Source organism: Pezoporus flaviventris, unplaced genomic scaffold (assembly GCF_033815535.1).
Source record: "Pezoporus flaviventris isolate CSIRO_AGI_PZ_B2104156 unplaced genomic scaffold, CSIRO_AGI_Pfla_v1 ptg000021l, whole genome shotgun sequence".
NCBI classification, from domain to species: Eukaryota; Metazoa; Chordata; class Aves; order Psittaciformes; family Psittacidae; genus Pezoporus; species Pezoporus flaviventris.
In genome coordinates, this window is record NW_026892569.1 from 8,167,332 (window position 1) to 8,185,877 (window position 18,546).

An 18,546-nucleotide genomic window follows, 5' to 3' on the forward strand; every position below is an offset into this window, starting at 1 on the left:
AGAGGAGGCAGGCATGGCTGTATTAAAAAAAGCTGCTAAGACCACAACAGAAATCTCTTATACATTCTATTTATTAAATTTATTTCCCTTATGATTTTGAGTGAGAAGGTATTAAAACTGCAACACTTACAAGGAAATGGCATATGCTTTCTCCTTGCTTATGTGTGTCTCCAGATTGGTAATAGAGCTAAGACATTGCTGATGACCTTACATGGAACTCTGGGCAATACAGACTACTTGGGTCTTTATTTTTTGTTTTGTCTTTTGGTTCGGGACAGGAAATAATTCATATTTGTTAGTGAAACGAAAAGTACCTCTGTTGTGAAAAGTTTCACCCTTTAACTGTCATTTAAGTACAGTAATGCATCATGAAGAGAGATCTTTACCAGCCATGAATTGGAATTCTGAGCAAAGAAAGACAACAGGACACAAGAAATCCTTGCATCCTTCATGCTTTGCTTTCTACAAAGGCAGGATTGTACTCCAAGAGCTCAGGACTCTCTCAACTGTTGCCTGGCAACAGGGCACTAGGTTTTCAAAAGCTGACAAAAACTGAGAAAGTCCTGCTCCTGCCTACCCTCACAAGAGTATAGCCAATGGATCAAACCAGTTTTGGCTTGAGGAAGATTTAGACCTTAAAAAGCTGGCCATGTTTTCCAGAAGAGGTGGCTACATGGATTTCTTCAGACTTTGCTTAGGTAGGAAAAGGCAAGAGTGTCACCAATTAGAATTTAATAATGTTGAATCTGACTTATCGCACAGCATAAGGAGACACCATGATATCTAAAAAGCTGTTTGTGCCTGTCCTTGGCAGTTGTTATGCATTGCGTGGTGGTATTCCTTTAAGGTGAGAAACAATATTTTGTGGCTCTAGAAATGAGGAAACAGGCAGGCAGTTGTGATTTTGTATTTTAGATCACTGACTTTGAGGGGAAGAGCCCCGTTTTCTTCTTTTCAATGGCTTGTTTTGCTTTATTTAGATACATCTGGTACTTGTTTATACAACGCATAATTAATCTATGAAACACATTGTTGGAAGTTATCCTTGGGCCAAAAGATTAGTAGGATTCATATATAATCTGGAGCCATAGTTACCTCATGGAGCAAAAAAATCATTTAGAAGGGATATAAACTTTCACTCTTAAGGGCTTCAATCAACCACTAATGGCAAGTTATGGAGAAAAACCTTTCCCTGTGGGCAGGGTTTTTTCCATAATTATTATTTATGGGAATTTTTACACCTTCCTCTGACACCTCTAGAAGAAGCTAGTGTATGAGATGTAATAGTGGACTAGATGAACTGGAACATACTGCATTCCAGTTGGAAATTTACAGTGGGGGAAGGGATAGCTGGAGGGATTCATACCCTTCTTTCTAGTTGCAGCAAGCTGCAGACTGGTGAGGTGTGTGCTGCTCTGCCAGGTGATGTTATTGGGGCTGTCTAACTCAGCACCTTCTCAGTTTAGGCCAGAACTCTGTTCATCCCCAGACCACTCTTTCGGTTTGGACTGGAAAATTCTTTTAATATTCACTTCCAGATCTTTGTCGAGAATCTATAAACAGCTGTTTGTGTCAGTGTTCTGTATGCAGGTTTTTTCAGGGTTTTCACTCCACTAGACTTGCAATCCATTAGGTAGATCAGTCAGCAATTTGTTGTGATACAGCTCCAATATAACACAGTTAGGAGTTGGTGTGACGTAACTAAGTGAACTGAAATCACTGAGGGTGAGAAGGGGTTACTTAGAAAATACTCAAACATCAGCCATACAGAATGCTTTCGTAGGCAGGAAATTTATTAGAATGGATGCAAGGCCTTTAGAATGAGGGAACAGAGATGCTAGGCTTTGTTACCTTAATTGCATGTAAGATGAAATTGCAGCAAAGGGCAGACTATGTGTCAGCAGAATATTAGTTCCACCACAGATAGACCCAGGGAGGGTGAGAAGAAATATGTGTATGCAGATTCAATTTTCAATCACTTCCTAATGTCAACCACCTGTTATGCATGGTGGGCATCCATACATAAAATGTAAATCTGGTGTGATTGAAGTTAACCAATTAATTCATTTTGCCGTTACTGTAAATAGAAAAAAATATTGCTTGACATAAATCTAACAGAAATTAAAGGAATAAAAACAAGCTAGAAAAATACATTTGAAAATAAGGCCAGGTTTACATTTTGTTTTATCTCAACGTTTTAGACACTTTTTGTCTTCTCTTAAATATGCTAGAATAAAGATCACTCACAATTGTCCTAGACAGCTTATTCATTCTACACCAAAGACAAAGCTGTTTTCTAAGCTTTTACTTAGGGTTTTTCTTTTCTTAATTTTATATTTAATAAGAATTTCTATTCATGGTCATGGCTCACCCTGGATTCAAACTTAAGAACAAAATATAAATTTCCTCTGCATTCTGAATGGTTTATTTACAGGGCCAGTTCTTGTAAGAACTGGAAGGATTTATCTTGAATAACTTCCTGTAAAAGGGTTTTGAAATGTTCTCAGTGTATGAAGAAAGATTGTAAAGTGCAGTACCAAACAGGACTCGTGCTTCATTAATTCTTTTTTTGCTTTTAAGGCAAATCATGGTAGTTAAGTAAAACTCCCTGTTAAATGTTGGGAACTCCTTTATTTACGGGCCCAAAAGGACTTTATTTTTCTCTGTGCCCTAGTAGACATTTGAACATGAGAACTTGCAGAAGCAGGGATGACATTTGCTGCAGTAAAAAGTCAAGTAATTAAACTTCTGTAGTTCTTGCAACACTTTGGAAATAGCTGTGGGATTTTTTTTTTCATTAATTTAAGCAATGTATTAAATAGCCTGACATTAAGTTATGTAGCTAATAAATGTTAAATACATAATTTTTGTGGATTTTAACATTAGCATATGCTTAAGTGTTCTATTGGATCAGGACCGATGTGCACAGTAGCTTTGGATCCAAGCTTTGATGGAATATTTCCCTGTCATGGAGTTTCTCTGCAAGAGAAAAGCATGAAGATTTTAACCCCTCAGAGAATATTGCAGCAGATAAAGTATGACATGCCATCTGCCAACTACATTATAATGTGCATGATGCCAGACTGTAACCCTCTTCAATACTGGTATGTATCAGTTGTAACTAGCAGACCTCTGAATGTGGTAGATGAATAGAACTTGGAACACCAGTGTTCATTGCTTATGGGACCATTTCACAAATGGAATTAAGGGTGTTGTAAACTTTTTTGATGACTCCAATGAACAAGAATGAGCCAGATACCTGTATTTGCTCCTAAAATTCTTAATTTTAATAGTAGATAATTTTATAAGGTGATAGTTTTCTACTTTTGTCTTGATTCTCACTGGATTTCATTCCTACTGTTTTAATTGCTACACCAGTAGGCACCAAAATTCCTCTGTATGTGAAAACATCCCAGAGATGACATGGCATGCTGTTATCTTTCCCTTCCTCTCTTCTCTCCCCCCCTCCCGCTCTCCCTCCCCCCCCCGCCTCCCCCCCCAGCATGCTTTAAATGAAGTGACAGTGTAGGTCAGGTATACAGCTAGACTTCTCATCCCTCAAGGTTAGGTAGTTATGGTGTTTTCAGACATGATACGTCCTTGGGAAACTTAACAAGTATAAAGGATAATAATCTTTCTGTTCAGAATTTGTAAAACAGGCCACTGAGAGGTCTCTTTTCTTAAAAGAAAAAGAAAAAACTCTTTCACAGGGCATTTTATTAATGAGAATTACAATACTGGAAAATCTGGTATAGATTAGCAAAGAACAGTAACAGTGTATCCAAATGGAACTGGTCGTATAATTAAATTCCTTTAATAGGTATTGAAATTTAAACCTCTTGATACGTCTGACGTAAGCATAACTCTTAAAAGTCATGGAACTTGATTCTAATAGTGTAATGTGGGAAAGAAATATTGGAATGATGATTAAGGATTTCAAATATCCTGGGAGGAAATTTATATAAAACAATAGGTATTTAAATAAGGAAAACAAACTCAACCAAGTATCCTCAACCAACCAACCAACCAAACCAAATAGACCTATAGCTGTAAAATATAAAATATAAAAAGAAGCTTTAATAAAACCATGTATATGTAGGTGTGCAGTTTATACCAGCAGTAATGAAGCAACATGTCTAGAATAACCTAAGAGCAAATAAAGGAAGTTAAAGTTTGAAATCTTTAAGTAACATAATGTTAGCACTATTTTTACACTCCTTTTTACCTGTTCATTATTACCTTCTCTGTTTTGACTGTATGTTTTTCTTATGTCTGTTTTGGTTTCCTATTTCCATGCTGACGACCACAGAAGGCCCTCATTCTATGTTGTTGTTTTGGGGGATTTTTTTCTCATGTATAGAATATTGTTTTGGTTTGGTGGTTGTTTTGTTTTTTTTTTTAATATTGATTATGATTTGTCAAGTCTCTGCAGTGTATAATATTTGCCTTTTCTTTAATTGGTAAAAAAGGCAAATTATTTACTGAGATTTGATGCAGCTGTTAGGAGGATCATACCAAATGGTTAACTTCCTGTCTGCTAAGGAACAAAGAAAATGTTTTAGCAAGATTGGCTTAAATGCTGGAGTCCTGGCAGTCAGAATACCGAGCTATGCCTAGTTTTCATTTGTACTAACCAAGCTTATCTGCAAGCTTTTAACTGTCGTTTCTGTTTTACTGTCCCTCAAGATCATGAAGGATGAACTTAATGGGTCAAGAACATTAGTTGAAAGGATAACCAATTTTTAACAACAATTGGAATGCCCATGGACAAGTGTAAAGAAAATATACTGTATAAAAGTAGATTATTAGCCCTAGAGTTCAGCATTTAAATGTTGATCTCATCTTTTTCTCTTCAGTGACTTCTGCTTCATCACTACTGAGTGATGCTAAACTATATAAGTAATACATATTATCATTTAATATGATCCCTTTTCATCCAAAGGCCTTTCTATTTTAATGCTATTTAATTTGTGGTGTGATCTCAGAAGTTCCCAACCTAGTTGAGCTTCCTCTGTCCATATAGCTATAGATGTCTTGGTCAAAAGGTTGTATTTTGATCATCTTTATTTGCTTTCATTCCCTTCTGCAGTACGTTATTTTGGAACATAATGGCAGGCTTGACCTTGGCTACTCATGTTTTGGCTGAGCCTTTTTATCCTTTTCCCTTTCCAAAATGATAGTACATTGCTCAGTGTCCGTTTTCTATCCATCTCTGGTGCAGAGTTAGAATAGATGAGTTCAAAGAGTACTACTGGCTTTTCTGTTTCTTAAGGTACTCATTGAGAGAAGTAAGCTAACTGTTTTTAGAAGTTCAAGTTATGCATCATGTGCCTAGTTTAGTGAACTACTAATTTCCACATCTGTTTTTTTTAGTGTCAGTAAGATCTTAAATAGGTTTTCATCAGTTATTGCTACAAGCTTCCTTTCTATAAACCTTTTAGAAAGAAGAAAGAGCAGAACATGTTCTCTGTAATTTGTAGTTCATGATGATTTGGAGATGTCATGTTCCAAACATAGGCACTTAAGTGAACATTTGTATTTCGTGCTACTGAAAGGAGCTGTACTACAGACTTTTCCTGGAAACTAAACACTTTGTCTATTCTGTGCCATCAGCTGGTCATACTTTTACATATTGCTGTTTTCTTAGCTTTGCTGTTCTATTTTAGAGCAACAGTTCTGCATGCTTCCTTAAATCGAAAATGTGAAAACAGTTCTGAGAAAGAAGATACTAATTTATCTGAAGGAGTCGCATAATCTTTGAGTCTCTATAATACTTTGAATTGAGCTTGCCTGAATTAGCCATGCAGAACATTTCAGTTGCATCATAGTGCAAATTTATACTACAAAAGTAAAAAACTGTTTGTTTCCAGTCTTCTTCATTGTAGTGTCACAGTGCTTCTGCTAAGGCATGTCTTGAAGTTTTAAATACCCCTAATTAAGACTTTGGGTCTGATTCTTCTCTCCAAAATCTTAGGAAACTCTTTTGTTGTACTCAGCAGAGATAAGATGAAATCTAATCTGTACCCTTTCATCAACATACTATTTGAACTGCAAGTGTGAGTATGGTATGACCTTTCTGAATAAGAATAGCATGTAACAGTAAACAAAAATGCTCACTCAAAGATTCAAAATGTTTTGGACCGTTTTAGACAGATGATGTCAGACCTAGGTTTCTTTCTGGAGTTCTTCTGAGGCCTAATGTGTTTGTGTGTGGGAAAAATCACATCTGAGAGAGAGCAGCTGTTTGATATTTATTGCTATTCATTTAGTATCATTAAGATCATAGAATTGATAATTAGGGTAAATTATGATGAAAAAATAATTGTAGTGGACAAAAATAATCAACTTGCTGCTTCTCCACTGAAGGTGAGGGACAAGAGAAGAGACTCAAGTAGACAATGTCAGCCTTTAGAAGAAGGAGAACATTTTATGAGTGGACTTCCTTTATGTCTACCAGTCTTGTGAGCAAAGGTGTAAAATCTGTAAATTGAAATTTAAAATCATAACATTCTGGAAGAAATAAGTATTTGTTGTGTTCTCCCTTTTTTCACATGTCAAGGTTTTCTCTGGAACCACAAATAAGAAACTGATCACCTTCTATTAGAGTTAGTATACACCTGTGGTGTGATTTTAGAAAATACACTATTTGGCAGATTAAAAAAAAAAAAGCTACAAGCTATTTGTGCTGTTTGTAATTGTAGACTAAAAATTGATGGTTTGAAGAATATGTTTTGAAAATATTTTTTCTACCTTTTTATAAGTTAGTACATCCAGTGGATTTGGAAATGACCTTTGCTTCTGGATAAAAGGTTTCCCATTCTGTACTACAGTTTCAAAGATCTAATCCTGCCGTATTTTTCTCACCCAAGACCGCTTCATGCAAGTTGGCATGTCTGTCTCTGGATTGTACCCCAATCTGTAACATGATTGTAAGAATACTTACCAACTACTGTTTTCATTCAGAAAATTCAAATCACTTTTCATAGACTGTGAAGTATCCTTCTTCTCATTTCAGAAAAGGGGAAATGGAGCACAGTAGAATGCTTTGGTCACAATTGCGCAACAGGTAAACAGACTCTAAGTCTCCTAACTCCAGTTCAGTGCTTCAGCCACTGGACCGCCCTGTCTTCATAGGCAGATGTTCTCTGATAGAAGTTTCACAGAAATCCAGGTGCTGTGGGAAGATGTCCTTATATACGAAGACTGTAAAACAAGGCCAGTGTTGTCATTTAATAAAAGAGATTATTTTATAGATGTAAGACCAGTTAACACATTTTAACCAATGGCAATGCTGACATTTCCTGGTTTTCAGAGATTAAGATAGGCTGAACAATGGAGGGTTTCCAATGGCAAAAGTACTGCTGTAAATATTTCTTCTGGTAATGTAATTAGGAAGTATTGGCTCCAGTTAATGTAACTTAAACAAAACATGTTGTCCTCGGCAAGCTTGTTAAACAGACATAGCCTTGTCTTAAAAGAAAGCAGGGGCATATAGTGTTTCCATGGAAACTCAGTTAAAATGCTGATTTGTGGATATGATCATAATCGGTACCACAATCTAATCTGATTGAATTAGATGAAAAAGTCTTAGTTATGAAGTCAGCACAGTCTAAAAATACCTGTACACGTGCAGAAGTTGTAGTCCGTAAAGATGCTTTCTGCCTCCATGTAAATGCAGGGAAATTTGTGGGGGAACCTTCTCTTTTCACTTCTTATGATCAATTGTAGCATTTTTAATGTAAAAAATAAGATCATAATTTAAAGTAAATCTCTTTAAATATACTTTAATGAAGTTGGTTATAACTTACTGCATTTAATATGTCTGTTTGATTTCCTTTTTTTAATGAAGGGCAGAAGGGTTTTTCCCTTAGGGCAGGGTTTATCAACTCTGTATTCAGAACAGAGAAGATAATCTTTAATTCCCTTATAGACATGCTGAGGAAATTTATTAATTCTGAAAAAAGATCCTGACATCCTTGTTTGTAAAATAGCACTAAAATGCAGAGTTGCTTGAATTGACCCTATTAGAAAAATATGTGTTTTATAAAATGTTTTATGGCAGCATTTCCAAGAGAACCTTTGTCATTTAGAAGTGTCTACATTTTGGAAAGTGGTATTTCAAAGTTATTTTGAAGTATACAGTATAAGTGTACAGTAGAGACTTCAGAATAATAGCCTAATGTTTAGTGATTTCAGTGTGAAGTGCTTCTGGAAATCCCATCAGTATCAGCCTCCCTTTGGTATACATCTTAGCAGCTATAAAAGCCTGGCCTTTGGAAGGCTAACTTTCCTTGTAAGTCAGTAATAGGTTTGCCTTTATACAGCAACATAATTTCTGAAAATTCTTGCCAGAAATCTCTCTTTTTGAGTGGAGATTTGATGACTTTTTGGATTCTCCAGAGCTCCATTTTGGAAGGTGCTAAGTATTCTCCTCATGTGCTGGGCATCCTTTAACTCTCACAGGCTTCAGTGAGCGCTAGCAGTGCTCAACACCTTTCAGGCAGAAGCCCCAACTGAATTTTCACCTATCTTGCAACTTAGCAGAAATGGAAGCTATTTAGTATGATAAATTCTTAGTTTAATGGAATATCAAAGACAGCTACCTTTCAGCAAGCCATCCTGATTTATTTCAACGCTTTTCCATTGAAGAGGATTACAGCTGGTATCCATGATATTGATTTCAAAAAGTATTAATTCCTAATTCTAAAGTAAGCTTTACTGCTGTATTGACAGCTAAATCCTACTAATCATTAGGATATAAATTGTAATATACTGCTTGTTGAAGCATCTGGGTAATGGTCTATGTGATGTTAAGCATAGTCCATTTATACTTCTGTTGTGAAAGTCATGTCAGCGCTTACGCTACTTCCATAAGCTGTTAACTCACCCAGGGAAGTTCACTTACAGTCATAACTTGGCATGCGGATCTCAGGCAATGATGATATATTTAGTAAGAAATTTAAAAAATCTGGCAGTGCCTTTAAATTTTATCTGTCTCAAAATTTAGAAAAATCCTTATTCCTTTGTTGTTTTCTTGGGGTATCTCTTCAAAACATTATTAATTTTGTATTTGGACATACATTAGTTAATAGATTGATTTTGTGTTTTGTGTCATTCAGGAGGTAATTTCAATTTTGTCTAATGAAGCAAATACTCTCTTGGCTTATTTTCAGTAACATAAAGACCTCCCTCATTTAATGAATATTCACAAGATCAGACCTAAGCAAACAGTTCTCCTGAAGAATATGTAGGTTTATGTAGCTATTCTGAAGATATCAGTTTGTTACTTTTCCTTAAATGTGGTAAGTAGAAAAATAAAATAGAAAGCTATCATTCTATCCCTTCCTGCCTGAACTGTTGGATGTACATTAGCTATTTTCCAGATCACATACTTGAACTTCAGGTTAGACAAAGCAAAAGACAAATTATTTTCCCCAGTATAGTTTATTCCTAAGAAGCATAATTAATATTTCTTGGCAGAGTTTTTTATTTTCAACTGCAAAATACTATGGAACTACCCAAATCTGCTTCAGACATGTAGAAATGTATGCACTGAGTGTTTTGGGCACATAAAACTTTTATATTTACCTTTCTAAAACTATAGATTAAGACTATGTGTTTAAAAAGCAAGAACATGGTTAAATAAAGTAGTAATTTTTAGATAAATAAAAACATGAAAACTATTCTGGAACTTTACAGTGAATATTTGACTTATAAAATGTCCAATAGGTATGGTGTTGAAAGGCTGGATTTGTATGGTGAGGTATTTCTGATCTATTATTTGACTTCAAATAACATTACTCACATTTTTAATAATTCAAGATAATATGATAATCACAGTATAGCACAAAAAGTTTCTATAAACTATTATTATAACTTAGTCCATAAGAGACCCAAGACTTATTTCCAAATTTGATACATGCTGTTTTCTCACTCAGTGTGTTAAGTCTATTTTGACTAATAAAATTTCATATATTCACAGATCTTGTATGCATACAATGCATACAGTGCATACTCACGATGATATTGGTAGTCACTGTGTTCTGGAGGCAGGAAAAGTTGAATTCTGTAAGCCTCTCCCTTCCGTGCTAAGATCGGTAACAGTAGAATCTACATGTCTTGGCCACTACATCAGTGGGAGGATAGAAGGCATTGAACTGACACAGGAGAAACTAGACAGAGACATCATGAGTTCCTTTTGCAGTGGATGCCATAACATCTATTTTTAATGTCTCAGCCAGACCGTTCTGTGCCTGGCAGTAGCACAACTTGAGGCCATTTAGCTATGGTTAGGATTTCAGTTAGGGAAGGTAAACCTCTTTGTAAATAAGAGCAATACAAGCTTTGCCCGTTTCTGAAATTGGCCTGTCTCATGACTCTGAGATATGTAGATATGGACTTATTTTCCCAGTGTGATTAGGTAGTAACCAGGATCAAGTCTGACAAAAAAAGAAAATACTTTCAAAGTTTGAACATGTTGTATTTCTGTTACAAGTGGAAGCAGAAAGCCGGACATCTCCTGAGAGAATCCAGTCACAGACTCCAAGAGTTCAGATAAGTATCCTAATTTCTGGATCTTTGTCTGAACTTAGAGCCTCTTAGGGTTCATTAACTGCAAACTTGAAACCACGGCCTTTTGCCTGAGATGTGAAAGGTATACTGGCTAAGCTACTCTAAGCTAGGACATTAGCTGTAAGAAGTAAAGCTTTTATTGAGAACTTGACAGTCATAGATCCTCCCTTAAGATTTATAAATGTACTTACAAATATATGCCATTCTTTTTTTCCATTTCGGTCCTGGGATATAGTTTGAAAATTACCAAAAAATGAACAAGAAAACACTAAAAACTAAAAAACGGTTAGGGGGTTATTAAAATACCATCACAGCTTCATTACTTTAGTGTTATTGTGGCCAGATTTCAGTCTTCACATACTTCCTGTACCATCAGAATTCAGAAGTATTTGGCTCACTAGTGGCCATGCAGTGGAATGTTGGAAGAAAGCTGCTGGCTCATAGGAACTCCCTATTAAAATATCTGCCACCAGCAGACTTTTCTGTATGATGGGGCTTGCCCTTCTCTCTGTGTGCCACTGAAACATTCCCGAGCCTAATAAATATATATTCAACCCACAGTTTTCCTTTTTTTTCTTTCCTTTCTTTTTTGGTAATGGAATCAACCAGGGGTCAGTAGGTATCAGGTATTTTCTAAGTCACAGGGAGGACTCTAGACACCAGAGAGGACTTAACTGTGCCTTACCTTACCCCCTTCAAATTGTGCGGTCTAAACCACTCTTTTATACTATCGGTGTCCTTCTTGCATTTCTCAGGAACAAGGGTATGTATCTTTCCAGCAAAATGTACTTAGAGTAGTTTTGCATGCCAAGTGGTTACCTCCCTCCAAGTTTATGGGTGGTTTGTCTTTTTTTGGGGGGGGAGGGTGGGGGGGTGCTGTTTGTTTTATTGTTTTGTTGGGGGGGGTCTTTGTTTCAGGTTTTTTGTTTTTTGTTTATTTTTAATTACAAATGGATTCCCAAGTACCTGCTTTGAGCTGTGCTCCTGGTATACAGAGTTTATCATAGGGGAAATTTCTGTGAAGCCCTTTGTTAGGGTGTTGGCAGCACATCAGCTACTGTCTTGTAAAATCTGAAATACAGCATAACTGTCTGAATGATAATTTACAGATAACCTGTTTCCCTCCAAGCTCCTTAATGAGGCCTCCTGAAAAGCCAATGGACTGTCAGTCAATAGCATCTATATTTTTTATGTTTTCACTCAATTTATATCCTTTTTGTCTTTCCTCCTGCTGCTACTTCATTAGTCCTGCAGCAAAAAGATACGTGTCAGGGAGTCAGAAGGAGCCTGGTTTATAGTGATGTTCACAGCCTGCCCTCTGCAGTTCCCTTTGTCGGGGGTTGGCTGCAAACCAAGCCCTTCAGCTTTCACTGGTGGTTTGAGTTTGGATGAACTTCGGCCTCCCAGCAATCATCATCCTTCTCCCCTTTCATCTTGGCCTCACATCAAGTTCCCAATATCTCCTCCCTTTCTGCTTCAGCTTGGCCTCCAGGAAATAGCAGTTGCCACTGCCTTCACTATATCTTGGGAGTTTCCATCCAGATGGCTACTTCCACCCCTAATTCTAAAAATCTTCTGGAAGAAAATAGCAAGTTTGAGGTATATGAGTAAAGAGGCAGAACTTCAACTTTCCATTGTCCATTTGACAAGAATTTACTCATTTACATATTGCATCCCGATAGCTTTGGTAGAGGAACTGTTTGTGTTTCTAAAATCTTATACTGTGACATAGGAAAAAATCTCCCTTAACAAATCGATAGCTATATAGGACTTAGAAATTTATAGGTATGTGCAGTCATTCCACTAATTTGATGATAAAAAGACAAAAGTAAGGTACCAGTAGTAATACAGGATATTTTCCTGAATATTGTGTAAATTCCAAGACTACTTGCTAACTTGCACGTTGAAATTTTTTGTATTTTACATTTTATCTAGGGTAATAAAAGACTAATTTTTGGACAAATCAATCTCAAATGTTAATGAGACACGGTAGCTCAAATTTAGGTGGAAAAAGTGGGTGCATCTTTACATGTATTTCAGATACATTTAATATTCAAATAATTGTAAAATATGGAAAAAAAACAGGGTAACTAAATATAAAATACACATTTTGGGGTTAGGCAAGAAGGATTCATGTCAGAGAACATACAGGAAATGTTATAAAAAACATTAGAAGTCTTCACTCAGTTAAATAATAAAGTATAAAAAACCCAAACCAAAACTAAAACCAGATCAACGTTGCATCGGAGAGCTTGTGAATAATAATATCTTATCCAAATGCTTAACTGCACCGCTGGGGTAGGAACTGTGCTTTATTATAGAAAAACCAGAAGAGCTCACACAGCTGCTCATTAGTTTGGCCAGGGTTTTTGTCAATTTACTCTTTTTATCACAGGCTACTTGTAGCAGTTCATTATAAAGATAGCTGTTATCACCACCAAGTATTGAGGTTGCCTAACACTTCTAATTATAAGCTTATGTTTTCAGTGTATTAAAAAAAAATTGCCAGACTTAAACTATAGGGCTGATTTTTTTTTTTTTTTTTTTGTGCTGGGTTTCTGGATCAGGGTCAAACATTCTGTATAGTAAAAATAATATTTTTTTATAAAAATAGAAAATTCCGGGAGTATTCTGTTTGAAGAGAAAAAATGAAGAAAATGGGCTGGGGTGAGAAGAGGAAGGTATGGGTAGAATGGAAAAGATCACTGAGATCAAGAAGGAAACAGAATGAAGTGTGAAATTTGGAAGGATGAAACTGTATTTTACTGTGCAAGTAAACTGAAACTGGGATTAGAAGCAGTCTGGAAAGTGCACATTTGATGTATGCTCATTCATATTTTTTTAATGTATCCTGCGTATGATGAAAGAATGACTCTCCCTGGGAATATAGCTATGTTGGATGATACTGGAGCATAATTATACTACTGTAAGAGAGTGCTTGTTGGAATACCCCTAATTTATTAACTTAGACTTGGAATGGAGAGGGAAAAAATCTGTACTTTTTTTTTCTTTTTTAATTTTTTTCTTCAAATGCAGTATATAACACTTGTAACAAGTATTTTTCAGGGCATCATCTTTGGTGGTGGGAGTCTTCCATTAATCTGTACTAGAAGTACTTATTGGCAGTTATCATGTTTATTTCTCAGTATTACGTGCTGGGGTATAATATTCAGCAGCTCATTCTTTGGGCGAGCTAAAAACTGAAGCCAATTTGAACTGAAACAGGTTTGGAATATAAACAAAAGAAGTGCAATCAACGTTTTTAAATTAAAGGTGTTCTGGAATATTTCACATTTAGTTATTATATTTTAAAAGATAGTACTAAGAGGTAATATGAGCAGGAGGAAAGAAAGGAATCTTAAGGAGTCTACATTTAATACACAAAGGCAATACGGACTAAGAAAATCCTGCTACAAATCTGTCTACAAGATTTCTTATTTTGAAGCCAAGTTAAACCTCATTTAAGATAATGCCATCAGAAATAGGAGGCCCAAATTTCCTCAAACTGTTGAATGTCTTTTATATATGGGAAAGAATCTTAATCTATACTGTGTTCTGTGGGAAAAGGGAATGGAGACATAAGATTAACCTTGCTGATCTAGTCCTTTTATATAGTACAATGTTCTGTAGCTATTTCACAGAATGGAAATCCCTTTAGCTTTTACTACTTTTTCCTTAATTTTGTATTTGGAATCCTTCTGCCAGGTTTATAGGGGATTCAGCTTCCCTCTTGACTGAAATAAATTAGTCTAATCTATTTTCCTCTCTCTTATTTTAAATAAGAGATGGTTATTTTTACTTAGAGCCTGAGAGCTCTTTTAATACACAGAAGTAACTCGCACAAAAGTAATTTGTTGAGGAAGGCTTTCCTTATCTTTCTGCCCATTCGCTTTAACATGGAGATCTTGAAATGAACACAAGCAATCATCATCTATTCAGAGGAGTTGTTTTCCTTCATGTTTGCCTTGATACTAAGCAGACCTGAGCTCTAGCACTTGAGCATTTCCCAATAGTTTTATCCTCAAGTCATCTCATTGAAAGAGTGAAATATTACCTTCAGCCACAGAATCAATGAATAAGGAAATTACTTATTTAACAATAATTATCACTGAGCCAAGAATTTAAGTTTGTAGTTCTCAACCATCTGTTATTTCATAGGGAATGCACTAAAGAATAGCAGCCAGTTTATTAAATAAAAGAAATAAATCTCAGGGAGTTAATAAGTGTTTTCTATAGGCAGCATTAAAGGTGTTAATTGGAATCACCTAAGTAAATTTGATAGTACAATTGAAAATAAATTGCATTTGGAATATTAATTTGAGATTACACATTTTGTGTTGCATGGAGGAAGAGCCTTAATACCCCTCCGTCAGTTTGCATTAGTTGGTCTGTACATGCCTAGCTCCAGCCCACTCTCCCCAGTGACATTCCAAAGGAAAGGCAGCAGTGAAGACATAACCTTTTCCTCATCTTTACTGATTTTTTTCCTGGCTGAAGAAAAATAATTTGTACCCCTTGGCCATTTTGATTGAACCAAGCCTGCAAGTGTTGAATAATACTTTATAGCACACTTTAAAATGTATGTCCTGTGTAAAGATCACTTATAGTTTTTGTTAATTGTATTTTGTTTTGGTGACATGGGAGAAATGATTCTGAAGTTTCTTTTTTTCCCCACATGTAGCCAGCTTGTAAAACATAGATTTAAACATAAAGGAGCTCAGAGCACAGAGATTTCATTCTAAAGTTCTGAAAATGCTGAAGGTCTAGGGATTGCTCCAAAGAACGTATTGGCTCTAAAACCTTTTGAAGTATATTTGAATAGTTTTTCAGGCAATAAATGACCTGACCAAAAAATTTCCTGTTCTAGTTACAGTGTTCTCTAAAAGCTCAGGGGAATGAAATCCTGCAAAAATGCTTTAGTATCACCTCAGGGGCTGAAAACTGTTTTCCCATACACTAAGACTGTTAAGTCTTTTGAATGTAGAAAATTCAAATAATTATTAACTGAATTGTAGGAAGCATTTATAATTTATTATATATTACATAGTATATAGAATATTTAAAAGTTACTTATTCAGTGACAAGGAAGTTCCTTTATGGAATTGTGCAAGGAACAATATGTAGAGAAATTAAAATGGTGAGATTAAAATCTCACATTAAGATACAGCTTTTCAAAGGAAATGTCTTTTGCTGCTTTCACCGTACCATGTTTATGGCAGCTGTTTTTTCTTCTGTCCTGCAGCATAGGTACAGATCATAGAATCATTTAGGTTGGAAAAGACTGTGGAGTCCAACCATCATGTAGCATTTCATTATTTAATAGCAAGTACAGGTATTACAAAACTCTAATTAAGGTAATACTTCTCAAAGGATATATATAATCTGTTGTGTGTTAAAGTACTGCAGGTACAACATTGTATTGCCTTGACCAGAGTAGACCAAGTTTAAGATGCGTTTGTGTTTTACCTCCTCTGATGGCATTGCACCTCAGAGGTTAGTGATACAGCTCTTCTAAAAGTTAGGTAGACAGATAAGATGAATCTATTTTGAAAAAGTAAGGAAGACAGCAAGTAAATTGATAATACCTGGGCCTTAAGTTTCTACACAAGCTATACTACTGCTGAAATTAGGGAACCTGCTCGAATGGGAGCAAGCCCAGGATTTCTCACTTTTATTTTCCCTCAGTCTGTCTGAGAAGCATCAAAATTCATAGACATAATACTATGAAGACAAAGATGCAGCTGCCTGTCTTCTCTCATCTTCATGAAGAGGGATTCTCTTGCTCTACATTTCATAGAAATTAGTCCCAGTGTTTCAGTTGTCTTTATACTACAGCATTTTGTTGTGCAACTCATTAAAACATGCTCATGGAATCTTTTACACATGAGCTTTATTGTAATTATCTTGTTACTGTCTTAGATTCTCTCTCACATGGTAAGTAATTTATACCAGACACTAGAAAACCATCTGTACATATTAACTTTCTTTTTATCTAAGGAAGATTCTAGGCTATATATTTAGCACTTCTCTACAAAAATTTGCAGTTAAATCCTAGAATCATAAGATAATTTAGATTAGGAGGATCTCCTGAGGTCATCTAGTCCAATATCCTGCTCAGATTTGTATACACATACAACTTAATTATGGGAGAACAATAGTTTTAATTGTTCCTTAATGTTTATTACACTTTCATTAATAGTCTACAAGAACAAAAATGACATTTAATCAAAAGCTGAGTGGCAGGTATCTTAAACAAGCCAGCCATGGCAGATCAATTAATCTCTAAATTACAGAGGTTTATCAGTGACATGTAATGTCATGACATGTATATTCTAATATCACTGCTATTGGTCTGTATTCATATTTTGCAGTTTAAGATATACTATAGGTGTTGGATAGATGCTGTGTATGTTGGATATTATAAGCACAAATGGATGTACATCATGAACATAGTGGAATAGATCTTGTCTTCATCCGTTAAAGCTTGATGAATGTTTCTTACAGGTTTAAACCTTAAACTGATGCTTGATAACACCTTTGTCCTTTAAATCATCAGGGCAATAAATTTTATAGTCTTCTCAGTTTTGGCAACTGTTTTTCTGCTCTGGGTGGTGATGTCTTTAATAAGAGTGAAGCTCCAAAGGATCGACCTTATCAGGACCTTAAATGAAAAGTATCTAACAACAGTCCACTCATCTGTGCCTGTTAAGAGCAGCAGTATTTCTAACTGATAGATCAAGGCTTTAGAGAGCACAGATCCATATTTTACTCTAAACTTCAGTATTGTGACTTTCTACATCAGATCTTTGTGTGAACTCTGGTATTAATTCCATTTATATGTCATTTTCCCAACAATAAAATAAAATTAAGACTTAACCACATTTAGTAAGTATTTTGAGATTCCTTTTTTTGTTTTGTTTTGTTTTTTTGGAAGTATTCTTTAGTAAGTATAGGTAGAGGAAGTTGTTAGTGTTTATGAATGAGGAACAAAATTTGTAAGGCACCTGAGAACACACCAGACATGGAGAGAAACATTTTGGAGGATTCATAGAAGTAGTTACAGATTAGGAAGCTGCTTTGTTATGGAACCATAGAAATCAATAGGATTTAATAGCAACTCTGCATAAACACTTCTGAAAATCTGCATCTTTACAAATCTAAACATTTTTGAAAATCTATTTTTATTTCAGGAACTCAGCCATTCAAAATAGATTAGGCAGAAGATGCTGTTATCACTTGGAGAAAGATACGGCTCCCTGCGTCTATATCTCTCAGTTCTTTTGTTCCCCAGGGAAATATGCCTACTGTCTTAAACCTCTGACCCAGCTGAAAAGTGAGGTTGACTCCATGTGATCCTGTCAGGTTACTTTTAAACTGAGAGCTCAGAAACATTTAAAAATTTGTAACACAGATTTCAGAATTTACATTTTTCCAATGTAAAGAAAGCCATTTCTCACTCCAGTTTAGATACCATGTTTTATTGCTCAGAAAGCTTGTTCAGTCTGTATCGTATGGAAAAGAGCTCTTATCCTCCATGATCAGAAGTCTGCAAAAGATTACATTCTTTGCAGGTTGGAGTCTTAGACTCTTAGAGTCAAGGTACCTGTTTGTGTTTCTAATGTTGATCACATGCTTTGGTTCAGGGAATTCAACGTGAATGTCTGTGTGCAAAAAACAAGGCATAAACTTTGCTTCCTGAAATCAATATGGCTTTTACTGATATAAATGGTTTTGCATTAATTCTTTGATAATTAAATGGATTGGTAGAAATGTAACGTGAGATTGACATTTCAAATACTGATGTAGCATCCAAAAGCAACGTGAATTCCTTGTGGAAAGATTCTGAAAAGGTCTGTGGTTTTCCTCAATTTCAGAAAAAGTAGGTAGGATATGCAGATCACCTGCATGCTAGGAATGAACCTAAAGGCAAAAATACAAATTTTGAGAACCAGTAGCATTTGTTAAATACTTTCA

At 35.5% G+C, this 18,546-nt stretch overlaps 1 protein-coding gene and 1 long non-coding RNA gene across 5 annotated transcripts in view; one reads left to right on the forward strand and one right to left on the reverse strand.

Annotated features, from left to right (window-relative positions):
• The window catches only part of LOC133270559 (uncharacterized), a 985,299-nt gene that overhangs the window by 907,540 nt on the left and 59,213 nt on the right, over positions 1-18,546 (reverse strand). The window lies entirely within an intron of this gene.
• CACNA2D3 (calcium voltage-gated channel auxiliary subunit alpha2delta 3) overlaps positions 1-18,546 on the forward strand; it is a 448,379-nt gene that overhangs the window by 383,846 nt on the left and 45,987 nt on the right. The window lies entirely within an intron of this gene.